We start from the raw sequence: 27,970 nt of genomic DNA on the forward strand, positions 1-27,970 counted from the left end.
AAATTCTTGGGCATTCTGACCCTGGAAGCCACAGATTCTAACCGTGTGCTGGGTTGACATAACTAAAGTAAATGGTTTATATCCACAACATAAAGTGAAAAGAAGAAGAAAAAATCCACATCATGGAGAAACCAACAGATTGGATCATGTGTGTCTGGGAAGAGGAGGGGAAAGTGAGTTCCTAGACTGCTGCATCACCCCTAGCCAGGAGCATACAATTTGTAGGAAGATTTAATCAAGCCCATCCTATTGTGCAAGCTGACCATTGCCTTAAATCTCCTGTATTTAGTTGCGATACTTTGAGTACCTTTCCCAGACCTGAGGAAGAATGTAGTTTGAAAGCCTGTCTCTCTCTCCAACAGAAGTTGGTCCAAGAAGCTGGTAAAAGATGTTACCTCATCCACCTTGTCATTCTTAAATCCCACTGAGTTTAGCGCCTCACCTAAACTAGGCCCAGAGACAGTAATTCCTTCATGGACTTTGTATGCAGCACTCCTATCCTCTGAAAACTCAAAGACCCTGCAGAACAGGTTCATCTCTACAACTAGGCATATGGCAGAGAATTAGAACACTAAGGGGAAATGTGTTCTAATGGCTGTGATGTTCTGATAGCTGAAATTCCAGTTAGACATGATACAGAGACATCTTCCGGAAGAATTATCAATGCAATAATTATTTTGGGTAGACACATAATTTCTCTAGAGAAGTCAGATAAAGTAATTAAAAATCCAGTTTCAGGGTAGAAAACTCAAAGTAAAAAAATGTGAAGGACACACACAGAGCACAATCTGGAACTGAATGAAAATGAATGGTATATATTTTGATAATTATGCAAAGAGAAAGCACTACTACATAATGTTTAAAGCCTACAAGAATAATTCGTGGGTGAATCTCAGCAATGAAAATACCATTACTGTAAGATTACAGAAAAATAAAAGGCATGACATGTCAAGTTCAAATAGGTAAGAGAATCCTCAACAGTTTTTGAGGAAAAAAAGACTATTTATCAGTCATAATGAAGGGAAGTACAAGCTACTAACAAAGTAATTTGCAAAGGTTAGCAGCACTCATGACTGCTGCAAAGACTTTATAGACTATTAAGAGAGTTTATTAGAGATAATCAGGAAATTATGGGTATGAAAAAGACAATCCACATTGTCTGAATGTCATTTTTTGTTTTAATGTAAGGAACATGATACTGTTAGCACTAAAGCTGTAAGGAGCTTCAGTTAAGTGGTTGATTAGCTGGGGTGACTACACAGATATTGTTACAGCCATTTTCTTTTTTTAATGAAAATAGGTGACTATTCGCTAGATTTGGAAATATGCTGGTGTGGTGTTGGGTTGTTTGTTTGTTTGTTTTTGTCATAGAGTGTAGCCCATAGGATTATTTTTCTAGCTATTATATCCTACTAATCCAGCCAGCAGTATCAATTAATAGGTTTCTTTTTCTAAAATTAATCAATTTTATTCTGATACTTTATCACTATGAATTCCTTGGAATTTAGGATGTGTTGAGGCATGTGTTTCCTAATAATACGTTTTGCTGAAATGCAAGAAGCCTACCGGCCTGTAATATCCGGTAAGATCTGCTATATAGCAAAAAGCATAATCAGTCATGAATATGTCAGCATAAAAGCTGGCAACCTTTGGCACAGATAAGAATGGTCCCTGAACTTTGGGGAACCAAAGGGAGGAACTATCCACATCACATCACAGTTTTATCCGGCATCTACAACCGGTTGGTAACTGCAGGGTACACCACAACTTGGAGGTAATCAAGAGAGCCTAGGTTGGCAGTTTTGGAGTTAGATAATCCTTATTAATATATTTAGAAAGTTAAGAGTCATAATCCACTAACCTGTAGGAGAAGGGTACCCATAAATTTCTTAGGGTTCGGCTCTTCTGAAAGTTTGGCTCTTCTGGGAGTTCAGCTCTTCTAAGTTCTAAGCGCTATCTATCTATTCTATCTTCTATCACGCTATCAGCTCAGCTTGTGCAGTATAGTGTAACTGCTCAACATTCCTAACCATTGGGAAAGCCAGCACCATCGCATAATTGGGCATGCCAGGAGTGAGGCTGGTCCTTCACCTCCTATTACCGGGTCCTCAAGGAAGGGTGTGAGTAGGCTAGGTTCAGGTACTTATAATAGAAATGGTACCACCACAAGTTTGGGAATTCTTTTACTGTTTTGCAGTTATAAGTTTCATTGCATTTCTTATTTTTATGTTAATTTCAATAAAGGTTTTATCAATTTGGTATTGTCCTCAGTGTACGTGTTCTTGCCAAGCACCCTGAGAATCCTCTCCTGATATAAAATTCTCAGAGTTCTCAAACTCTGCAGTCTAAATTGGATAAGAACCTATAAATCTTCTGGTCGGATGTGATCATTGGCGAGTCATAACAACTAACCCATCAAATTCATGTCAACAGTAGTAGTAGTTTTTTTACCAATAGGTAAATTCCGAGAAATCATATCATATTTTATAGATGTGTTTCTGTAAAATTAAACATAAGAAAAACTATGGAAAGAATGATGACTGAATTAGTAAACTTACTAGCTGGAATAATTTATACAATAAAGCCCTCGGTTGTTTTTGATTTAATAATAGATTGGATTAAAAGTAGCATCTGAAAGATTTTTTTAAAAAGTTTTGGGACTGAATAAATTAAGTTTGCTGGAGGTTTTCTTAAGATACTGTGAAAGCTTTCTAACTTTGTGAAAATAAAACCTTTTAATTAAAATATATAGGATGGTTATAAAGAGGCATTTATGAGCCATTAGCGAAACTAAATATTCTAAGCAAGAGCGGAGGACAAACTGTCTAAAGCTGTAGAAACAGTAAATGGTACACCCAGAGGGAGCATCATAAGCCAAACCCTATTTAACATGATGATTAATAAGCTTTTGAATAAGTACTTTTCACCCCTAAGTTTCAAAATCACTTTACAAAGGTGAGTAAGCAGCATTATCTCTATTTTCACAGGTAAGTAAATTGAGGCAAAGAGAAATCTAGAGACAGCTCAGTGTTACACAGCAAGTCAACATCAAAGCAGAGAACAGAAGAACTAGGCAATCCCAATGATTGTGTACCCACTGGATATACTGAATAGGAAATATTAATGGACAGTAAACAACTGATGAAAAAGGACTGAGAAATAATGCTAGTATCACAGTACTAAGCAGAAACCCTCAGTCAAGCAGCATGGAATTGTATAACTGAGAAGCCTAAGTAATGGGTCAGTATCTCTACAGCCTCTCTGAGACATTTCCAGTTTAATATAAGCAATAGGAAGCTGATTTACACACAAAGCTTATCTGTGTAACAGTGGCAATAAACGTGCACTATAAAAAATATTTCAGGCTACAACTGAGGAACAGATACAGCCTGAGCATAACACTCATGATATACAGAGTTTAATTAGGCATGTTTCTGATTATGGCTGTCTGGCTTCTGGATCTACCACTTGGATTCTTTAAGTGTTTTACTTTTGAAGTGATGCTAGACAAGGGGACTGAAAAGCAGTGGAAGCTTAATTCATTACTTTTTAATGCCCCTCAATTCAAAATATTCAATAGAGTAGTGGGTGGCATATTTGAACGATAATTCAACGTATCCAGATTTATATGCTAATAGATACGGCTTATTTATTATTCAGAGAACCTCTCAGTTTATAATTATTATAAAGTCAGAGTGTTGGAGAAATAAACTAATAAGGTAAACAAAAATTATGTGCTAGTGGAATCCATCATAATCAGAGATAAACCAGAAAAGAGATTTGCATTTCTTTATGAATGGTGAAACCAACAGCTCTTCAATAAAATGAAGACTTACCTGATAATTCTTAATATTATATCTGGTCTTCCTGACCACTGGGAGATAAACTTCTACTATTAGGAAAAAGTCTGGAGTCCAGATCAGCCCTCCACTACTATGAGATGCACTGTCCTGAGATGGGGGGTTCCACGACCACCACTCGAAAGAGAAGGAGGCGGGTGGTGGTGGTGGTCGGGGACTCTCTACTCCGGGGGACTGAGTCATCTATCTGCCGCCCTGACCGGGAAAACCGAGAAGTCTGCTGCTTGCCGGGGGCTAAGATTCGCGATGTGACGGAGCGACTGCAGAGACTCATCAAGCCCTCGGATCGCTACCCCTTCCTGCTTCTCCACATGGGCACCAATGATACTGCCAAGAATGACCTTGAGCGGATCACTGCGGACTACGTGGCTCTGGGAAGAAGGATAAAGGAGTTTGAGGCGCAAGTGTTGTTCTCGTCCATCCTCCCCGTGGAAGGAAAAGGCCTGGGTAGGGACCGTCGAATCATGGAAGTCAACGAATGGCTACGCAGGTGGTGTCGGAGAGAAGGCTTTGGATTCTTTGACCATGGAATGGTGTTCAATGAAGGAGGAGTACTGGGCAGAGACAGGCTCCACCTTACGAAGAGAGGGAAGAGCATCTTTGCGAGCAGGCTGGCTAACCTAGTGAGGAGGGCTTTAAACTAGGTTCACCGGGGGAAGGAGACCAAAGCCCTGAGGTAAGTGGGAAAGTGGGATACCGGGAGGAAGCACAGGCAGGAATGTCTGTGAGGGGAGGGCTCCTGCCTCATACTGAGAATGAGGGGCAATCAGCAGGTTATCTCAAGTGCTTATATACGAATGCACAAAGCCTTGGAAACAAGCAGGGAGAACTGGAGGTCCTGGTGATGTCAAGGAATTATGACGTGATTGGAATAACAGAGACTTGGTGGGATAACTCACATGACTGGAGTACTGTCATGGATGGTTATAAACTGTTCAGGAAGGACAGGAAGGGCAGAAAAGGTGGGGGAGTAGCACTGTATGTAAGGGAGCAGTATGACTGCTCAGAGCTCCGGTACAAAACTGCAGAAAAACCAGAGTGTCTCTGGATTAAGTTTAGAAGTGTGAGCAACAAGAGTGATGTAGTGGTGGGAGTCTGCTATAGACCACCGGACCAGGGGGATGAGGTGGATGAGGCTTTCTTCCGGCAGCTCGCAGAAGCTACTAGATCGCACGCCCTGGTTCTCATGGGTGACTTTAATTTTCCTGATATCTGCTGGGAGAGCAATACAGCAGTGCATAGACAATCCAGGAAGTTTTTGGAAAGCGTAGGGGACAATTTCCTGGTGCAAGTGCTAGAGTAGCCAACTAGGGGGGGAGCTTTTCTTGACCTGCTGCTCACAAACCGGGAAGAATTAGTAGGGGAAGCAAAAGTGGATGGGAATCTGGGAGGCAGTGACCATGAGTTGGTTGAGTTCAGGATCCTGACACAGGGAAGAAAGGTAAGCAGCAGGATACGGACCCTGGACTTCAGGAAAGCAGACTTCGACTCCCTCAGGGAACGGATGGCCAGGATCCCCTGGGGGACTAACATGAAGGGGAAAGGAGTCCAGGAGAGCTGGCTGTATTTCAAGGAATCCCTGTTGAGGTTACAGGGACAAACTATACTGATGTGTCGAAAGAATAGTAAATATGGCAGGCGACCAGCTTGGCTTAACGGTGAAATCCTAGTGGATCTTAAACATAAAAAAGAAGCTTACAAGAAGTGGAAGGTTGGACATATGACCAAGGAAGAGTATAAAAATATTGATCAGGCATGTAGGAATGAAATCAGGAGGGCCAAATCACACCTGGAGTTGCAGCTAGCGAGGGATGTTAAGAGTAACAAGAAGGGTTTCTTCAGGTATGTTGGCAACAAGAAGAAAGTCAAGGAAAGTGTGGGCCCCTTAATGAATGAGGGAGGCAACCTAGTGACAGAGGATGTGGAAAAAGCTAATGTACTCAATGCTTTTTTTGCCTCTGTCTTCACGAACAAGGTCAGCTCCCAGACTTCTGCGCTGGGCATCACAACATGGGGAATAGATGGCCAGCCCTCTGTGGAGAAAGAGGTGGTTAGGGACTATTTAGAAAAGCTGGATGTGCACAAGTCCATGGGGCCGGACGAGTTGCATCCGAGAGTGCTAAAGGAATTGGCGGCTGTGATTGTAGAGCCATTGGCCATTATCTTTGAAAGCTCGTGGCGAACGGGGGAAGTCCCGGATGACTGGAAAAAGGCTAATGTAGTGCCAATCTTTAAAAAAGGGAAGAAGGAGGATCCTGGGAACTGCAGGCCAGTCAGCCTCACCTCAGTCCCAGGAAAAATCATGGAGCAGGTCCTCAAATAATCAATCCTGAAGCACTTACATGAGAGGAAAGTGATCAGGAACAGTCAGCATGGATTCACCAAGGGAAGGTCATGCCTGACTAATCTAATCACCTTCTATGACGAGATTACTGGTTCTGTGGATGAAGGGAAAGCAGTGGATGTATTGTTTCTTGACTTTAGCAAAGCTTTTGACATGGTCTCCCACAGTATTCTTGTCAGCAAGTTAAAGAAGTATGGGCTGGATGAATGCACTATAAGGTGGGTAGAAAGTTGGCTAGATTGTCGGGCTCAACGGGTAGTGATCAATGGCTCCATGTCTAGTTGGCAGCCGGTGTCAAGTGGAGTGCCCCAGGGGTCGGTCCTCGGGCCGGTTTTGTTCAATATCTTCATAAATGATCTGGAGAATGGTGTGGATTGCACTCTCAGCAAATTTGCAGATGATACTAAACTGGGAGGAGTGGTAGATACGCTGGAGGGCAGGGATAGGATACAGAGGGACCTAGACAAATTGGGACAAAAGAAATCTGATGAGGTTCAATATGGATAAGTGCAGAGTCCTGCACTTAGGACGGAAGAACCCAATGCACAGCTACAGACTAGGGACCGAATGGCTAGGCAGCAGTTCTGCGGAAAAGGACCTAGGGGTGACAGTGGACAAGAAGCTGGATATGAGTCAGCAGTGTGCCCTTGTTGCCAAGAAGGCCAATGGCATTTTGGGATGTATAAGTAGGGGCATAGCGAGCAGATTGAGGGACGTGATCGTCCCCCTCTATTCGACATTGGTGAGGCCTCATCTGGAGTACTGTGTCCAGTTTTGGGCCCCACGCTACAAGAAGGATGTGGATAAATTGGAAAGAATCCAGCGAAAGGCAACAAAAATGATTAGGGGTCTGGAACACATGACTTATGAGGAGAGGCTGAGGGAACTGGGATTGTTTAGTCTGCAGAAGAGAAGAATGAGGGGGGATTTGATAGCTGCTTTCAACTACCTGAGAGGTGGTTCCAGAGAGGATGGTTCTAGACTATTCTCAGTGGTAGAAGAGGACAGGACAAGGAGTAATGGTCTCAAGTTGCAGTGGGGAGGTTTAGGTTGGATATTAGGAAAAACTTTTTCACTAGGAGGGTGGTGAAACACTGGACTGCGTTACCTAGGGAGGTGGTAGAATCTCCTTCCTTAGAAGTTTTTAAGGTCAGGCTTGACAAAGCCCTGGCTGGGATGATTTAATTGGGGATTGGTCCTGCTTTGAGCAGGGGGTTGGACTAGATGACCTCTTGAGGTCCCTTCCAACCCTGATATTCTATGATTCTATGATACCACTACCTTAAAAACACCTGTTCCTTGCTTATTTCCAGGGCAAATTTGGGCAGCAGCAGAAAGGGAGGGAATGCATGAAGGGAGCTTCCTATCCATAAGGGTGTTTCTGGCCTTGGTTATCCATTAAGAGTTTTCAGTTACAAAAATATCTTTAAATTAAAAATATAACTACCCCTCTCTTCCCTCTCCCATCACATTTTTTTTTTGGCATTGTAAACCTTCTGAAAAGGAGAAAGGAAATTATTTTTTATTTCCCCAGATAAGGGGTTAACTACATGATGGCTGCAGCTCAGCTAGAGCTGTGAAGAGACAGCATCTCCAATGAATGAGCGTTTAATTTGTTTCTCTTGTTTTCCCAGCTCACAATGAAAAAGGTTGTCATATCTCATGGGGAAATATCCAAACAACTGGTTAATGAGAACATATAGATTTCCATTGATTCAACAATGCACATAGGTAACGTCAATATTTCCAGCCCTAAATGTTTAAGTCTCATGAGTCAGACAACCAAATTATCATGAGATTAAAAAGTAATAATATATTTTGCATTCTTTTTATTTGCCTTCTTATTTTTTAATCTTTAGAGTGCACTTGGCTCACGCTTTCAAGCTTTTCTCTACAACTATAATGGCTAAAATGTATCCCTCCCCCAAAATAAAGCAGAATTTTTTAGATAATCACCAGACTAAAGGAGCTAAAAAAATTAAGTAAAACACCAAATCATGCAAGGCTTACAATAAAATTGCAAGAGCTGGCAATACTAATTTAAATACCACATAACTGACATCCACAAACCACCTTCAACACTTTCATCAAAATATTGAGAGAAAATAGCATGATTACAGTCACAGATTTAAAAGATCTATTAGATAAGTGAATCCATCTACCTGCAGATATTAAATAGATGCTACCCTTTGTCTTAGACTGAACAAACACTTCAGAATTTACAAGACCTTTAAAAAAATCTATTAATTAGAAGAGTTTCTGAAGACAGAAATTCTTAGGCTGATGAAATATTTTAGCTAATCCTTCTGCATGTCCAAGTCATAAAACTATTTATATTACCATATGCCAGATCCAGAACAGCAAAAAATAATGGACTGAATATTGTTTTGAGAATAATTGAGCTTCTAGGAACTGTCATCTTTTAATTCATTTTTATCAAAACACTGCTTCTGGTACCATGCAACACAGGTGATTCACCAAAGAAACAGGAGTGTAACTGCACTGCAACTTTAAGTGGGAGGGGAGAGGGATTGTCCAACTTGCTGGGGGAGAGGGAGTAGCGCCTTATGGCCAGGATGGGGAGTGAGGCTCAGCTGCTGCTGCAAAAGGGGAAGTGGGTCAGTGAGGCGACATGACTCATCCCCAGAGACTGGAAGGGCCTGGGAGTTCAAAAGGGGCAAGCACAGTGAGAGAAGCCCCTTTCCCCGAGACGAAGTGCAGCAGCATATACTCTCCCTTTCCTTGAAGTGGCAAAATAGCAGGTTTGGTCAGGACCTGCTGTGGGTATTGCGCTAGCCATTCCTTTCGGGGCGGGGGGTTGTGATGGAATGTTTAGATTGCTAGATTGGTTCAGGTGGAGTGTGTGGGGGGTGGTTTCGCCTTCCCCACCATGATTTTCAGGGAGGGCTTTGAGTAGGGAAGGGTGTTAGGCTATTATGTTGCAACTCATTATGTAAGTTTGGGGTGGATGTCCAGTGCAGGTACCCCATAGCAGTGGCGTAGCCAGTGTGGGATAGTTGCGTGGTCCCCAACTTTGGGTCGGCAGGCAGTTACGGAGGGGTTGGGAAGGCAGGAGGGATGGGGGGCCTGCCTCCCCCCACCCTCTGCAGCCAGCCTCGAGGGTGGCGATGGATGGACTTTGGCCAGAACAACGAGGAGTCCTTGTGGCACCTTAGAGACTAACAAATTTATTTGGGCATAAGCTTTCATGGGCTAAAAGGCTCCCCAGGGCCTCGGGGCCCCCCAGGCGCACACTCAGCTGCGGGAAGAGACACTGCTCTCCAGCACACGCAGCTCCCAGCTCCCTTCCAGGTCCCAGCGCCCCATGCCAGGCCTGGCTACCCAGGCGGCTGGCCTACCTTTTTAGGCCACCCACTCACTCACACTCTTCCCAGTGGCATTTAGGGCCCCACTGGCCCAACCTGGGGCGCTGGAAAAATGGGCACTCCCATGCCCCATCCGATCTGCCCACCCGGAGCTCCTGCTGGGGAGTGGGGTGGGAGTGCGGGGGTTTGCTTCAGTCCACCTGCCCCACTAGCAATCCAAGCCCCATGCCCTACCCCGCTCCCTGGCAGGAGCACCTGGTGGGTAGGCAGAACAGGACAAGCACTGGGCCCAGAGCAGAGCTGAGGCTGTGGGGGGGGGGGCGCCCTGGATGCTAAGTGGTGATCTTTAAAATCGTTTCCTTTTAGAATATTATTCCAGTAAATATCTATGTATATGGTAGAATACATTGTTTGTATTACATGCAAGGCTATCACATGTCAACCTAGGTTCAACATTTAGGTTCAGCCGCATCTGATGTTCTCCAATGGTCCAGTTTATAAAAAAAACCTTACACGTAGCTTTTCATGACACGACGAGGGATAAGTGAACATTAAATGGAAGTTTTCTGAATTTCCAGTTTATGAAGTGGCCATAATACTTGCCAGAGGGACATCTCTATTGCTGACATGTTGTTTATGAACACTTACTGAATTAGTGACTGATCTCCCAGCCACATTGACTGCTTGTTGAGCTAATTGTCATTTTGGTTGAATCTGCTAAATATATTGCTTGTAGGACAACAAAATGAACTTCTACAATGTTTTGGGACTCTTCAGACCTCAATTTACAGAAAAAGAATCCTTATATATCACACAAACTTGTTGATACAGGTTACATTTGTTGGACTCTGTTTTGTCTAGCTGCTTTGTTCAGAATGTGTAGCTGCAGGCTAATAGCACTTTACTTTTCTTAAGCTCAGCTACTCACAAAATGTTTTCTGCACTCAAACCTTGACCACTGCCCTTGTGCTGAGAGAGATCCCTTGTGCATGCCTCCTATCTATAAACTACTGCCTGTGGACATTGACAGGTATTCCTCAAGGGAAGGGATTCAATTCTATTATTTCAATTATCTGGAAATCTCTCTCTCTCTTGTTCCCACCCTCCAGACATACTGGGCAAGCTGAGACATTAAAAAAAAAAAAAAAAGTGTCAAAGGAAACTCTAGAACTGAGGTAAGGAGATAATACTGCCACCACATATATATTTGGGAAGAATGGTCCTTTTTTGCTTTAAGACTGCCCTTTCCAATGGAGAACTTTTCACTCAGTATAGCTTGGGAAAGTGAAGGAATTTCAGTTACAACTGGACAAAATTTATATCAATGTTATTTTAGTCTATGCACATTGGAGTCTCTGATTTAATCTGAAACAGCCTGGTGGACATATCCAATACACTTTAATTTGTTAAGATAGGATTTGTGGTTATTGTGCTTTCATTTAAGTTTCTGTTAGGTAATTATATAAAGAAAAAAATGAAAGCATGTCAGGAAAATTTCTTCAACTAATTGTAAACACCATTAATGCTTCCTTTTTAAGGCCTCTCTCATCAGCCTGGACCAGTATCAAGCCCTCACCATTATCTTTTCTATTGTCCCTCAGGTCGGTGATGCCACTTAGTATGAAACAGATAAGAGGAGAATAAAGTTGGCAGTTGCAGTTGTTAATATCAAGGAAACCGCAGAAATATGCAATTTTAACAGAAAATCCCAGTTTAAGTTGATTTACACTGCAGTGGGGGAGTTGGCGGGGGGGAAGGAACGAAAGACACCCACACCATAATTATATAAAACTTACCCTTGTATGTCAATGTTTAACTTTATTTTGTATTATTTATAATAATTGTTACTACTATAAGATGTTCTCAAAATTTTATTCTCTCATTGAGTCCTAAAAGGTCAAAATGAATTTCTATCAGGATCAATGCAGATAAGAAAGTATGTTTTATTTACATTCCCCTGATTCACACACAGTTTAATTTTTATATATTATTTTTGCTTTGAAATCCAAAACCATTTTGGTGACATGAAATAACAGAGTCCACAGTAACTTTGGCTGTTTTCCCACCCAGCATATTTATTTATTAAGAGGAACTGCAAAATAATAAAAAATGTCTCACTGATGGAGTCATTGACATGATTAGTCAAGTGTCACTTAAGGAGATATTTGAATATCAAGTGATTGTGCATGTATGAGATTTGCTGAATATTTAGTGAAGGAGCCATGCAGATATGAACACTGTGATGGGATTGTAAGATATTCATAGGTTTCAGAGGAACAGCCGTGTTAGTCTGTATTCGCAAAAAGAAAAGGAGTACTTGTGGCACCTTAGAGACTAACCAATTTATTTGAGCATGAGCTTTCGTGAGCTACAGCTCACTTCATCAGATGTTTACCGTGGAAACTGCAGCAGACTTTATATACACACAGAAATCATGAAACAATACCTCCTCCCACCCCACTGTCCTGTCCTGCAGTGCAGTGCAGTGCAGTGCAGGACAGTGGGGTGGGAGGAGGTATTGTTTCATGATTTCTGTGTGTATATAAAGTCTGCTGCAGTTTCCACGGTAAACATCTGATGAAGTGAGCTGTAGCTCACGAAAGCTCATGCTCAAATAAATTGGTTAGTCTCTAAGGTGCCACAAGTACTCCTTTTCTTTTTAAGATATTCATAGAACTTCAGGACACAGCTGCTTTTCAAGTCAACAGGAACTCAGAAAGGTTTCTCTTTTTTCCCCAGATGCTAATACCGGCCTGATTGAATCTTGGAAACTTACAGTTCAATAACACAAACAAAATATGGATTTAACAAGAACAGGCAGTGCTTTAAAGTAGATTTTAAGATGCCAGCTTATGCTGTGAAAGGGGAAAAGATATTTCAATGTTCAGTATTGTAAAGAAAATGAGCATTTCACATTCATAGTCTGAAAACATCTAATTTGTTTTGCAGTTTAAATAAAAGTGCTCCAAACTTAACTTGAAACTTCCAGAGCTGTACATTTATTTTAAACAAAACATTTTTAGTAACGCATTCACATATGGTTTAATTTAAAAAAAAAATGAGTCTAAAATATGAGTAGCAAATTCAGTGCTGCAGAAATAGCTTTACAGTAAAAAGATATTGTGCTATTTCACAAACAAAAATGTTTGAAGCAATAAAAAATCATTTCCATCATAATTCAATACAAATATTTTCTAAACTTGTGAATATCACAAATGTTGAATTTCATCCTTAGATTTTCTTATTTTCTGCTTATCAATATAATTATCTTTACTTCCACAAATTATTTTCCACACAAATAGCTAAAAAAAACCCCTGAATTCATAAACAAATGTCTAAGATTAGGTAGCAAAGCTCAGATGAATAAGCAGTAGTCCTAAGGCACAAACATATTTAACATTTGGCTTATAAATTCTTTCTGAAACTAAAAATGTCCTGTCTCTCAAACAGAGAAATGGTATTTTAATCTAGCTGAAATGTATTTAGGATATCTTATCAAAAGGTACAGTATTTTAAATTTTGTTTTCTACCACAGCAGTTGCCAGTAACAATGCTAGTTACAATGTCCATAATCATCCTTAGTTTTCCCATGCTTACTGCTTTCTGAAACAAACCGTATATACTAGTTCATAAGCCGAATTTTTTTAGTAAAAAAGGGAAGCACCAGAGAAGGCGGTATGAACGGATATAGAGAGGGAGAGATGGGACACAGCCCCTCCCCCCAACAGAGGGAGCAAGGAGAGGCAGCACAGCCAGCAGAGCCAGAAGGGAAGAGCCCACCAGAGAAGGCTGTGGCCGTGCTCCCCGGCCCGCCGGAGCATACTGCAGCCATGCCACCCGGCCCAGCCCGCTGGAACACGCTGCAGCCATGCCACCTGGTCTGGCCCGCCAGAGCAGGCTGCGGCCATGCTGCGCAGACTGCCAGAGCAGCTCCAGCCAGGCCAGAGACATCCTCCCCTGGCCCTGCCCAGATAAGCTGGAAAGGGATGGGATTGGGAGAGTGTAGGGGTCCCAGAGTAGGAGTGCGGTTATGTGGGGGGGTGGTCACCGGGGTTACTCCCCTCGCCTCCAGCTTCTCCCCCCCAAAAAATTTCCCCACCAGTTGCTGTCCCAGCCCATCAGAGTAAGCAGCTGGCGCGCCGGGACACTTCATTTACTTAGGGTATGTCTACACTACGGAATAAGGTCGAATTTATAGAAGTCGGTTTTTTAGAAATCGGTTTTATATATTCGAGTGTGTGTGTCCCCACAGAAAATGCTCTAAGTAGACGTGGTATGGCATTGCTACACAGTAGCAGCAACCCCTTGCCTTGTGGCAGCAGACGGTACAGTACGACTGGTAGCCGTCATCGTCATGTCCGAGGTGCTCCTGGCCACGTCGGCTGGGAGTGCCTGGGCAGACATGGGCGCAGGGACTAAATTTGGAGTGTCTTGACCAGGTCATTCTCTTTAGTCCTGCAGTCAATCCTATTCAACCGTCTTATGGTGAGCGGGCAGGCGATACGGACTGCTAGCAGTGGTACTGTACCATCTTCTGCCAGGCAGGCAAGAGATGAGGATGGCTAGCAGTCGTAGTGTACCATCTTCTGCCGAGCAGCCATGAGATGTGGATGGCATGCAGTCCTTCTGCACCGTCTGCTGCCAGCCAAAGATGTAAAAGATAGATGGAGTGGGTCAAAACAAGAAATAGACAAGATTTGTTTTGTACTCATTTGCCTCCTCCCCTGTCTAGGGGACTCATTCCTCTAGGTCACACTGCAGTCACTCACAGAGAAGGTGCAGCGAGGTAAATCTAGCCATGTATCAATCAGAAGCCAGGCTAACCTCCTTGTTCCAATAGGAACAATAACTTAGGTGCACCATTTCTTATTGGAACCCTCCGTGAAGTCCTGCCTGAAATACTCCTTGATGTAAAGACACCCCCTTTGTTGATTTTAGCTCCCTGAAGCCAACCCTGTAAGCCGTGTCGTCAGTCGCCCCTCCCTCCGTCAGAGCAACGGCAGACAATAGTTCCGCGCCTTTTTTCTGTGCGGACGCCATACCAAGGCAAGCATGGAGGCCGCTCAGCTCACTTTGGCAATTAGGAGCACATTAAACACCACACGCATTATCCAGCAGTATATGCAGCACCCGAACCTGGCAAAGCGATACCGGGCGAGGAGGCGACGTCAGCGCGGTCACGTGAGTGATCAGGACATGGACACAGATTTCTCTGAAAGCATGGGCCCTGCCAATGCATGCATCATGGTGCTAATGGGGCAGGGTCATGCTGTGGAACGCCGATTCTGGGCTCGGGAAACAAGCACAGACTGGTGGGACCGCATAGTGTTGCAGGTCTGGGACGATTCCCAGTGGCTGCGAAACTTTCGCATGTGTAAGGGCACTTTCATGGAACTTTGTGACTTGCTTTCCCCTGCCCTGAGGCGCATGAATACCAAGATGAGAGCAGCCCTCACAGTTGAGAAGCTAGTGGCAATAGCCCTGTGGAAGCTTGCAACGCCAGACAGCTACCCGTCAGTTGGGAATCAATTTGGAGTGGGCAAATCTACTGTGGGGGCTGCTGTGATGCAAGTAGCCCACACAATCAAAGATCTTCTGATATCAAGGGTAGTGACCCTGGGAAATGTACAGGTCATAGTGGATGGCTTTGCTGCAATGGGATTCCCTAACTGTGGTGGGGCTAGAGACGGAACCCATATCCCTATCTTGGCACCGGAGCACCAAGCCGCCGAGTACATAAACTGCAAGGGGTACTTTTCGATAGTGCTGCAAGCTCTGGTGGATCACAAGGGACATTTCACCAACATCAAAGTGGGATGGCCGGGAAAGGTGCATGATGCTCGCATCTTCAGGAACTCTGGTCTGTTTCAAAAGCTGCAGGAAGGGACTTTCTTCCCAGACCAGAAAATAACTGTTGGGGATGTTGAAATGCCTATATGTATCCTTGGGGACCCAGCCTACCCCTTAATGCCATGGCTCATGAAGCCGTACACAGGCAGCCTGGACAGTAGTCAGGAGCTGTTCAACTACAGGCTGAGCAAGTGCAGAATGGTGGTAGAATGTGCATTTGGACGTTTAAAGGCGCGCTGGCGCAGTTTACTGACTCGCTTAGACCTCAGTGAAACCAATATTCCCACTGTTATTACTGCTTGCTGTGTGCTCCACAATATCTGTGAGAGTAAGGGGGAGACGTTTATGGCGGGGTGGGAGGTTGAGGCGGGGTCCATGCTGGTTACGTGCAGCCAGACAGCAGGGCAGTTAGAAGAGCACAGGAGGGCGCGGTACGCATCAGAGAAGCTTTGAAAACCAGTTTCATGACTGGCCAGGCTACGGTGTGAAAGTTCTGTTTGTTTCTCCTTGATGAAACCCCCCGCCCCTTGGTTCACTCTACTTCCCTGTAAGCTAACCACCCGCCCCTCCTCCCTTCAATCACCGCTTGCGGAGGCAATAAAGTCATTGTTGCTTCACATTCATGCATTCTTTATTCATTCATCACACAAATAGGGGGATGACTACCAAGGTAGCCCAGGAGGGGTGGTGGAGGAGGGAAGGAAAATGCCACACAGCACTTTAAGCACAGCACTTTAAAAGTTTACAACTTTAAAATTTATTGAATGACAGCCTTCTTTTTTTGGGGCAATCCTCTGTGGTGGAGTGGCTGGTTGGCCGGAGGCCCCCCCACCGCGTTCTTGGGCGTCTGGGTGTGGAGGCTATGGAACTTGGGGAGGAGGGTGGTTGGTTACAGAGGGGCTGCAGTGGCAGTCTGTGCTCCAGCTGCCTTTGCTGCAGCTCAACCATACACTGGAGCATACTGGTTTGATCTTCCAGCAGCCTCAGCATTGAATCCTGCCTCCTCTCATCATGCTGCCACCACATTTGAGCTTCAGCCCTGTCTTCAGCCCGCCACTTACTCTCTTCAGCCCGCCACTTACTCTCTTCAGCCCGCCACCTCTCCTCCCGGTCATTTTGTGCTTTCCTGCACTCTGACATTATTTGCCTCCATGCATTCGTCTGTGCTCTGTCAGTGTGGGAGGACAGCATGAGCTCGGAGAACATTTCATCGTGAGTGCGTTTTTTTTTTTTCTAAGCTTCACTAGCCTCTGGGAAGGAGAAGATCCTGTGATCATTGAAACACATGCAGCTGGTGGAGAAAATAAAAGGGACAGCGGTATTTAAAAAGACACATTTTATAAAACAGTGGCTACACACTTTCAGGGTAAACCTTGCTGTTAACATTACATACATAGCACATTTCGTTACAAGGTCGCATTTTGCCTCCTCTCACCGCGTGACTACCCCCTCAACCTTCCCCCCTCCCTGTGGCTAACAGCGGGGAACATTTCTGTTTAGCCACAGGCAAACAGCCCAACAGGAATGGGCTCCTCTGAGTGTCCCCTGAAGAAAAGCACTCTATTTCAACCAGGTGACCATGAATGATATCTCACTCTCCTGAGGATAACATAGAGAGATAAAGAATGGATGTTGTTTGAATGCCAGCAAACATACACTGCAATGCTTTGTTCTACAATGATTCCCGAGTACGTGTTACTGGCCTGGAGTGGTAAAGTGCCCTACCATGAAGGACGCAATAAGGCTGCCCTCCCCAGAAACCTTTTGCAAAGGCTTTAGGACTACATCTAGGAGAACCGCAAATGCCAGGGCAAAGTAATCCTTTCACATGCTTGCTTTTAAACCATATATAGTATTTTAAAAGGTACACTCACCAGAGGTCCCTTCTCCGCCTGCTGGGTCCAGGAGACAGCCTTGGGTGGGTCCGGGGGGTACTGGCTCCAGGTCTAGGGTGAGAAACAGTTCCTGGCTGTCGGGAAAACCGGTTTCTCCGCTTGCTTGCTGTGAGCTATCTACAACCTCCTCCTCCTCATCATCTTCTTCGTCCCCAAAACCTGCTTCCATATTGCCTCCATCTCCATTGAAGGAGTCAAACAACACGGCTGAGGTAGTGGTGGCTGAACCCCCTAAAATGGCATGCAGCTCATCATAGAAGCGGCATGTTTGGTGCTCTGACCCAGAGCGGCTGTTCGCCTCTCTGGTTTTCTGGTAGGCTTGCCTCAGCTCCTTCAGTTTCACGCGGCACTGCTTCGGGTCCCTGTTATGGCCTCTGTCCTTCATGCCCTGGGAGATTTTCACAAAGGTTTTGGCATTTCGAAAACTGGAACGGAGTTCTGATAGCACGGATTCCTCTCCCCAAACAGCGATCAGATCCCGTACCTCCCGTTCGGTCCATGCTGGAGCTCTTTTGCGATTCTGGGACTCCATCATGGTCACCTGTGCTGATGAGCTCTGCATGGTCACCTGCAGCTTTCCACGCTGGCCAAACAGGAAATGAGATTCAAAAGTTCGCGGTTCTTTTCCTGTCTACCTGGCCAGTGCATCTGAGTTGAGAGTGCTGTCCAGAGCGGTCATAATGGAGCACTCTGGGATAGCTCCCAGAGGCCAATACCATCGAATTGTGTCCACAGTACCCCAAATTCGAGCCGGCAACGTCGATTTAAGCGCTAATCCACTTGTCGGGGTGGAGTAAGGAAATCGATTTTAAGAGCCCTTTAAGTCAAAATAAAGGGCTTTATTGTGTGGACGGGTGCAGGTTTACATCGATTTAACGCTGCTAAATTCGACCTAAAGTCCTAGTGTAGACCAGGGCTTAGGTTTACCTCCGTCCCTGCAGACTCTCAAGGTAAACAAACCATCTCGACCTGCCAGCACTTATTCTGATGGCCCGGGAGCCAAAGTTTGCTGACCCCTGAATTATAGGGTCGGTTTATGAATGGGTCATAAAAATTTTCCATTTTTACTTCTCCATCTTGGGGGGAGGGGTTTACTTATAAACAAACCGGCTTATGATCGAGTACATACGGTACATCTTTTAGACTCATATTTTCCATGCTTGGTTTCTGCCAGAGGCTGGTAGTTTTTATTTTCTTTTAATACACAAGATTGAACCCTTTAAAGCTGTTTTTGAATTATGGGAGTATGGGGAAAAATACACTTTCCCCATTGTTAGTTCTAACTACACTTCAATTTCCAAGCAAAAATGATTGGAGTTTGAAAACAGAAACTCAGTACAGACAAACCCTACACAAGGATTATTGTACATACTTGCCTAGGCTTAGGGAAAAATTAAAATAAAGAGATTGGAAAAAAATCAATTGTTTTGGGATCACCTGCTAGGATTTTATCAGAGCTTAGTCAAGGCCCTAGTGTCTCTTTGTACTGTAAGGTCCCAATCCTGCAAATATACATGCACAAAACTTTACTACTGTGAGTAACCCACTGATTGTTATTGGGGTAGTCATGTAGCAAAATAAAGCATGACTAAGGAACACATTCTGCAGACACTGAAGCACATCGTAGTTTTTACTCACATCAGACATCATACTGAAGATGATAGAACTACTCACATGAGTAAGTTATTCATATGTTTTAGCTGTGTCAGTCCTACACTACATGTTTTTCTCTGAAAACAATTATAGACATTGGGATAATTTTCATGAAAGAATCTAAGACTGAGATTTTTCAAAGGTGTTTAGCAGATGTGTCCACCCACTTCACACTGATTTTAGGAAATTATGAGACTAAATTTCCGAGCCTAAATTTCCAACTGAAATACACACAGAAGAAAATTTCAAAAACTGCATTAACATCAAAGACAGAAGAAAATTCTGGAGATTTAAAAATCTCTCACGAATCTTACACTTTTGAGGTCATCTATTTTTTAATTTAAGCTGCTTCTGTAAAATTCTCCAAATTCTCACTCTACATTAAAAGTAATTTTTTCTAGCTTTCTCCATTGACACAAAGATCACCATGTAAACCAATGTACTAGTACTCTGTTTAAACCAGCCTTTTACAAAATGGCCTCCTGCCAAACAGCAGCAGAAAAGGGGAAAAAGAGATCAGATGAACACTTGTAAAAAGTTGCACCTTAGAGCAATTTGACTTTCTTAGGTAAAAACTTAAGTCAGAGCACCATCCTGTATCCTGTGCTTAGGGGCCATTTTGGATGGAGTTCAGGCTCATTATGGAGAACACATCCTTTGATTCCAAGGGGAAAGGTGAAAACTGCTCACTTAGAAATCAACCTCCTGCTGGATGGAATTACTAGGATGATAGCCCCAAAAGAGGCTGTTCACACCCATGCCTCCATGAGGCTTAAATGGTCATTAATAAAGAGAATAGTAATCAGTGGCTGAAAGGGGGTAAGAAAATACCTAGGGGCTGTAGCCAGATCCTATAATGAATGCTAGTTGGTATTCAACTAATGAGAGGAGTGTCCCAAGGTTCTTGTTCCTGATCAGACACAACAGAGTCAAAATTGAGAAGTTTAATATCTTGTATGGCAAGGGCACCTGCACAGAGAGCAAAACACAACTGCAACCACCTTTATTAAAACAATTAATAGAGACAAGAAAACTCCAAACCACACAAACAAATAGTAATAATAGAGTGTTGGAGAAATCTTAAAGGTTTTATTCCTTGCATAGCATATGCTCATAGACTTATATACTCACACCCCTTTCTTGGAGATATGGTGGTAAGAGACAAAGCGGCAAAGGATCACCACTGTCTATGGTAAGTGAAATGGGTCCGATGGTCCAGATCCCCAATGCCTGATTATAACTCTAAAATATTGAAGGGAGGAGGGGTAGCTAGCTTTTTCATTTGGGTTCTTGCTTATATAGGACCTGGGACTCACCATGAATATTCATACAAACACCCAGCCTCCTCCGTCCATATCCAACTTCCTCACCCTCATAATACTGGGATGCCTTTCCCTGATAGGCTAGCGTATTAATCCCTATTGACTCATTATCATATTGCTAAAGCAAATTTGTGGTTAGACATCTACCAGCAATCCTATCCTAAAATATCCAAGCTTAGTATCAGTTCAGTATTCCTGTGGTTGCCTAGTCTCATTTTATGCCAACTTTTCTCTCATGCAGGTTTTTCCAAGTTCCCCAAAATCTAGGATGACCGTTGGGTCACTTCATCTGTGCTAAAGATCATAGGCTATGTTTCACTTACGCTAACTTGCTTACGCCAATGCTTTACAGGATGCAGGCCTGGAGGTTCCATGTGTTACTGCTAAGTAAAAACAGGCTCAGCTGGTCTTAAGGGCTACAGGGCTCATCTAACATCCACTTAGGACAAAGGACTGCAAAAGAGAAACCATTAATTGCTATTGAGTGATATAGCAATTACAAACAAATATAGACCATTTAAAACAATATTTCTCACATGTATATCATCTAAAATTTGAAATAATTCAATCAATATCAATTATATTTATATAGTCTCCGTATCTATCAGGGCACTTAGTAATAAGTGATTATACACATACATACCCCTCAAATTTATAAAGCACTGCTATATTTCATCAAACTGTATATGAGATTAAATAGAAAGTTTCTTGACATTTCTGTAGAGTAAATGATTCAACAATTTGCTCATAAAAAATAAATAAACTTCCTTAAGAGGTTTATTGTTGGTCTATTTTGACCTCTGTAGTACAAAATAAACTCCAAGTGAAGCTGTATCAGTAATAATATCAATCAAGTTATGCAAATGAAGGTTTTATATAATGGTTTAATAGCCAATATCTGACAGGAAAGAGTGCATCTTTTTATTAGTCATTAAAATAAATGCATACTACGTTACTTGAATCAGACTGGTTGCTTATAAGTCAATTTTCTCCCAAGTGCACTCCTTGAATATTATTTTCTTGATAGCATCAATAATTAGAGATTTGATCAGTCTTCTATAAAACTTGCTTCATTTAAGGAGCAGAATTTAAAGTATCCAACATTATCAGTGGGCAAGAATAAACTAAATTTCAAACAAACACAACCTGCACCTTGAGAATCTCTCCCTTAAAACAAGCTAATCCTATGAAACTGACTATTAATCATATCTTTATTTAGGTTTAATTTATATTTAAGCAATTATTTTTCTTGGTGCTTCTCATCCTCACTGTTACACAGAATTTGTAACAACTGTCTCTTCTGCAGGAATCTGTGGTTTCTTTACAGCTGCCTGTTATATCACTGGTGGCAAGGCTGTTAAGACAGTTTGTCTCAAAATGTACAGGATCCTCACACAAAGCAGATTTTACTGCCTGGAATCTAAAATTCAGGGGACCAGAAAATATAAAAGTTTGACAGCAAGCTCTCTTGATAAGACTCCCCTATCAGGGGTCAGGAGGAATAGTTTGGTTTTGATACCTGAGTGGCTGAGCAGTTGACCTACATGCCACATCCTGACCCACAGCACTTGTAAAAAAGATAGTAAAAAATCTTTAACCTGGTATAGTGAAGCAGCTTGCATTAGAGCATGTGGACTGTGCAGATCTAAAATCAGTAGTACACAGCAATTTGATCAGAGCATGATTTGGAGAGAATGTCAAACCAATCCTTTCCTAGTATAGCCAATCTATTTTATTTTTATTTCACTGGGTCATTTAGCCATGTGAGACACCACTTGTGATATGGTGAAAATCAAAAGTTTCTCTCACACTGACTTTTCTTCTTCTGCAGATGTGCTCGTAAAGCTTTGTTCCTCAGGGGCCTGGCAAAGCAAGTATCATCTTAACAGGGAAGGAGAAGAAAAGCAGGAGAAGAAAAGGCTCCTTGATTCTAGGTACCCAGACCAAAGAGGATATGTCCAAGGTTGAAATACAGTATATGCTAATAGGAGCCAACTAACATGCTGGTCTCAGATCTCCTTCATCTAACAAGCATTTGGCCAACTGCTCCTTGAGAGTGCAGTTAAAACATGTTAGCATACCATCTGTTAAGGGATGGTACAGTGATCTTTGTGTCCTGCTTTATACTCAGGGAAGAACAGGACTCTTTAATCAATCTCATTGAAATTGCCTTTTATGATTATGTCATGACTCAGGTAGGTCATGGCCACAGACATCCCTTTATTAATGCATTAGCAGATGTAAATGCTTGTTGATTCTGTAAAGGATACAGGTTTATGTAGTTAGTGAAAATATCCAGAATCATGAAAACAGAATGGCTGTCACTAGGAGTAAGAGGTAGCTTACATAGCTGCTGGTGGACTTCTGAAAAGGTTGGGAGTCAATAGTTTTGAGATGTGCAAGTGATCCAGAACACAGACTGAAGTAAATTTAACCCACTGGCATCACAAGTTCTCTCAGCAAGAGAGAACCTCACTTATTGTTTCACATGTTTTGTATTAACTTTGAGCCAGTTAGGGTGTTATATAGATTGTATGAAATGAAACATTCTGTATCTCATATTAATATAAATTGATATTTCCTAACTGTTTTCCATCCAACCATCTCTGAATGTGTGTTTGCAAACTGTCATCCCATTTAACTTTTTACCTCCACTGTCCCACATGCTTCATAAGCATAAAGTAAAGTCAATTATATAAATTATGGCATATCTTATGGGACTGCTATAAATTTCCAAAGGGCATTGTGCTTACTGATTGCTTGTAGGATGTGCAGGAAATCCACAATGTGCATAGAACACAGGCCTGAATACACACTGACCTGTTCCAAATTGTTATTAATTAAGGCAAACAAAACATTTAAATTAATTGGATTTCTACGTCCATCATGAATAATGGTAGCGGGTCCTACTAGTTTTAGAGTAAGACATTTACTTTCATAAACTATTAGTAAAAGTTATACAGTGCCTGAAAAACAATACTGTATCTTTGCTAAGGGAAACATTCACCCCTACGCCAAGTCAAGACCCGTTAAAGATGAGAAGAGATCAGCTTGAGGACAATTAAGCTTCAGTTAGCTTTGAGCTCTGCTGCTAGTACTTTACTGATGACATTTAATGTTCAATGTGTTACCAGCCAGCAGTGTGTGTGAAATTCTATATTGGTTTTCATTTGTTAACAGCCAAAATAAATAATAATAATTATTATTTTGTTTAAACAGAGAAACATGAGAGAAAGTTTGGCCTTGTCGCTAAAGCAATGGCTTTGGACTCCAAAGATGTGGATTCAATTCCCAGCTCTGTCACACATTCCCTCTGTGACACTGGTCAAACCATTTAATTTCTTCGGTACTTAGGAGAGTAGATCTCACTGAAACTCAGTGGGACTTAGATTAATACATGCCTAGGCTAACCTCTAGAAATTAGACTTAAGCGCTCAGCATTGCAATGCCTAACTGATTTAGAAGCTTAACTCATTTCTAAAGGGATTTAGACACTTAGACATCTAAATTCCATTGACTGTCAATGGGCTTTAGACTCCCAAATGCCTTAATCCTTTTTGAAAATGAGATTTAGGTTTCTAAATCAATTAGGCACATGTAGGCTCAATCACATTATTCTCTATAAAGGGCAACGGGTGGCTACAGTAACAGGGGATGCTCAGAGAGATAAGAAACTACTAGGAATGAGCAGGCTCCAGCCAAGACTCTTGGGACAGAGACTCCAGCCAGGTATGGCCTGTGAGTGGCTTCCTGAAGCACAAAAGGTCCCAGGCAGCAAAGCCTGGGAGAAGGGTGATCAGAGACTACAGCAGAGACTCTTGGTATATGGAACTGAGGCTACAGGCAGTAAAGGTCTGGGAGTGACCCAACAAGAAGGTAAAACAAATGGATTTTGTTTTGGAAATTTAAATTTTACTCTTGCATTTATTTTATCCAAATAAACCCAGATCTCAAGAAAGCCTGTTATGAATCGGGGGGAAAAGGGGATGTGTGGAGTTTAAGAAGCTCCTTGAGGGGAGAACTGAGGAAGGTTGCCTGTAGCATGACCTCCAGCTACAAGGAGCACTCAGGAGGCAAATGAACTGAATCAACTTACTTTGCTTTTAGTTCAATGATAGACCATCAATTTGAGGATGAGCTCTACAACAGATTTACATATGGGTCCTGAGATGACTTAGGAGTCTGATCCTGGAACCAGAGATCTGCCCCCAGTAGGTACAGACAGTTCCTGGCGGATCAGCTGCCTGCTGGGAGAAAGTTCGTCCTTTCTCTCTCTCTTTCCAGCTTTGAAGGCAATACGCTTCTCCTCGAAGCTGGCCACAGCCTGATGGAGGATGTGGTGCTACTGACATCGGTTGGTGGCTTGCTCCTCCCAGGTTGTGATGTCCACATCAGTTATCTTGAAATATGCTTTCAGTGTGACTTTGTAGTGTTTCCTCTGACCACCACGGGATCTCTGATCATGGGTTAGCCGAGAGTAAAAGGCTTGTTTTGGGAGGTGAGAGTCTGGCATCTGCAATATCCAGCCCAGCAGAGTTGGTGTGTGAGCATCATTGCTTCAATGCTGGTGACACTGGCTTCACCAAGGATGTTGGCATTAGAGTGGTGATCTTCGCACTTGGTGCTAAGGATATTCCGTAGGCATCATTGGTGGTACCTCTCCAGAATCTTGAGGTGCTGTCTCTAGGTCACCCAGGTTTTGCATCCATAAAGGAGTGTCAGAATAACAATTGTCTTATAGACCTGGATCTTGGTGTCCTTCTGTAGGTCACAGAAGGACCTACGGAAGGACACCAAAACAGTTGAGCACTTCTGCTACCTCAGGAGCCAGCTTTCTCAAAATGCAAAAATTGACAATGAGATCCAGCACAGGATCCAGTGCACAAGTGCTTCCTTTGGGAAACTGCTCCGACACATTTTGATGGATTTTATATTATATACCTTAATATAGTGGGGATCAGAAATGCACATGCAGGGATACGTGCTCTCTAGTACATAAAAAATGTCTACACAAAGTACTGTAAATTTGATAACACACCAATAAAGCCATTTACTGCAATATGGTTGGCAAAACCATGTACCACAGCACAATGCATTCTGGAGATGCAGAAAACCTGATAAAGGGAAGCACATTGGTCTTATCTCTTTGAAAACATCTCTAATCATTTTATAGACAGGGAATATAATTTTAGTGTTGTGTTTCAATGCTGTAAAAACCTAGAAAAGTAACTAGACAGACTCCCTCATCCCCCTAGTTTCTATAGTATTTACTGGAATGATAACAGAGATTTGTTCCACAGAGCCTTTGTTGAAATTTCTTTCTTAAGTTTATGTCACTTGCATAAGAATAATTGGCTTTAGGTGAGTGAAGGGTATAGGGGCAAAATTTTACCCTTCCAACCTGAAATCAAGATGATGCAGTAGCAGCAGCATATAATCCCTCCCTGCCTATTGATATTCCCACATTGAGAGTTGTGAGAGTAGTAATTGCTCTTCCCCTTCATTTACATGAAGGATTACAGTCATTGTACATTGCACAACTCACCTTCTCTAATGAGTGACCTATGAGGATCCAGTCAATAGAGCCCTCAGCTGCTTGTGCATATTGAGCATATAAACATCCCGGCATGTCTTAACTGTCCCTGAGTTCCCTAGAAAGTGTTAATGGGGATCTTAAATTGATGTGGAGGAACTTTTGTGGACTTCCAACACTTGAGCGAATTTCAGCTTAAGACAAAGAGAAGAGAAAGGATGTTCTTGGAGTTAAAGCACTGGACTGCAACTCTATATCCAGCCCAGCTACAGACTTCCTCTGTGACCTTGGGCAAGTCACTATAAATTTGTCTATGCTTTAGTTTCCTCTTTTGTAAAATAGAGATAATAGTACTTCCTTTGTCTGTCTAGTTTGTCATCTCTTTGGAACTGTCTCTTACCATCCTTGGTAGCACCATGTTCAATGGGATCCATGTTTTTTCTGGAAACTCTAGGTACTATTGTAATACTAACAGAAGTCCCAGAAGCTAGATATTACCATATGTTATCACCTACATTAATCTGCTGTGTGACTGCATTGCAGAATTAGGACTTAAAAACAGGGATTTTACTACATTTGAACTCTGTAATTTATATTTGTCTGTAAAATTGAAGTAGACAAAAATACTTCATAATAACTACCCATAGAAAATATTAAGTTAAAATGAATAAATTGCTTCAAAAATATGCAACACAAGCTCTACTGGTAGCATTATGCCCATTCTTTTGATCCTTCAAGCAAAAATTAATGTCATTACAGACAACTCTATTCTTGTGAGTAACTCTGAGCTTCATTCGTATTGATAGTTTAAGATCCTATTCTAAATAATGGAACAGGACAAACCATTTTATAATCAGTAATGTACTACATGTGTATACCATGTCACGGGTGAATAGGGCATAACGCCCAGCCATATGGTGTATTTAGGAGCCAACTCATCTACATAGTCTGTTACCAGGCAACATGCTGGACTTTGGTCTCAGCTCAATAAAAAAAAAAAAGACCCCTTAGCCCAAGTAATTGATTGATATTCATTGTGCTGGTGAGATTATGCTCACAAGGGAAAATAATACCATTCTGATCACAGAGATCTGGCTTCATTAAACATTCCCAAAATTCCAACTGAGTTTTCTTTATTCTTTATTGTTGTACACTATAAATCTCTGTTAGCACGTTGAAGGGGGATTAGTATTTTTTTCTAAAACTGCATTTGTAAATATTGACATATTATATCCATGGACAAATTAATGTCAGCTTCCTCACAACATTCCGCTAATTATCTCTGGGACCACTGTCTCCCATAGGTTAGAAACTTCAGCCTCCTTCTTGCATTTGTACGAGAATTTTTCTAGCAGAAACTGTCAATAGTGTCAAATCCAGCTCAGAGCTGTTGGACTGTTGTGTGATAGAAACAACTGTTCATGACAGACAAAAAGCTAAAAGCAACAAGCACATTTAGAACAACTAAATTGATTCAAACCTGGCCTCAAGATGAGCAGCCGTTGCTTCATCCACTAAGTCATTCAGGTTTCCTGAAATATTGAAATACGACTTCAAAGACATTATGGGGAAGATTTTCCATGTGGTGCACAAGGGAATTAGGAATGAAATGCCTTTTATTACTAAAAAGGGCTGTATGCCTAATCCCCTGAATGACATAAAATTTAGTAGAGCCACTCAGCTACCAATACTGATATATCTGAAACCTAAAGAAGAATTTGGTCTGTTCTCCTTTCAGTGCACAAGTGTAACTCCTCTTTACTTAAGGGGAACTACACACACCAATTGAGGGCAAAACTGCTTACTTGTTTTCTGTTAATTCAGCTCAATTTAGAATGTGTTCCCCAGAACCATATGCAGTGTATCCTTGACCAGCGGTCTGGAAGAAAAGGGCTTCTTCCCCGCCATAAGGGCTTACTCTGCAATTGGAGAAGAAGAGGAGGGAGGAAGGAAGGATAGGGTTTACCTGGAGAGAGCAAGGTGGAACTGGAAGCAGCTGGACCTGGGGAGATGGGGAAGGCACTGATCTTCCAGGTGACGGGAGGCACGTGGTACTTATACCATAGGCAGTTCTGGAAAAGTCCTCTCTCACTAGGATTGCGCTAGCAATACCCAGTTCTCCACACAGGGAATCAAAATAGAACCAAGTTTCTTCATGATCCACTGTGAGCATTATGCTAGCCACTT

The 27,970-nt window shown here is 42.4% G+C and overlaps 1 protein-coding gene across 13 annotated transcripts in view; it reads right to left on the minus strand.

Annotated features, from left to right (window-relative positions):
- Nucleotides 1–27,970, minus strand: part of RBFOX1 (RNA binding fox-1 homolog 1) — a 2,436,731-nt gene that overhangs the window by 1,257,056 nt on the left and 1,151,705 nt on the right. The window lies entirely within an intron of this gene.

This window comes from Lepidochelys kempii, chromosome 10, assembly GCF_965140265.1.
Source record: "Lepidochelys kempii isolate rLepKem1 chromosome 10, rLepKem1.hap2, whole genome shotgun sequence".
Classification (NCBI taxonomy): Eukaryota; Metazoa; Chordata; order Testudines; family Cheloniidae; genus Lepidochelys; species Lepidochelys kempii.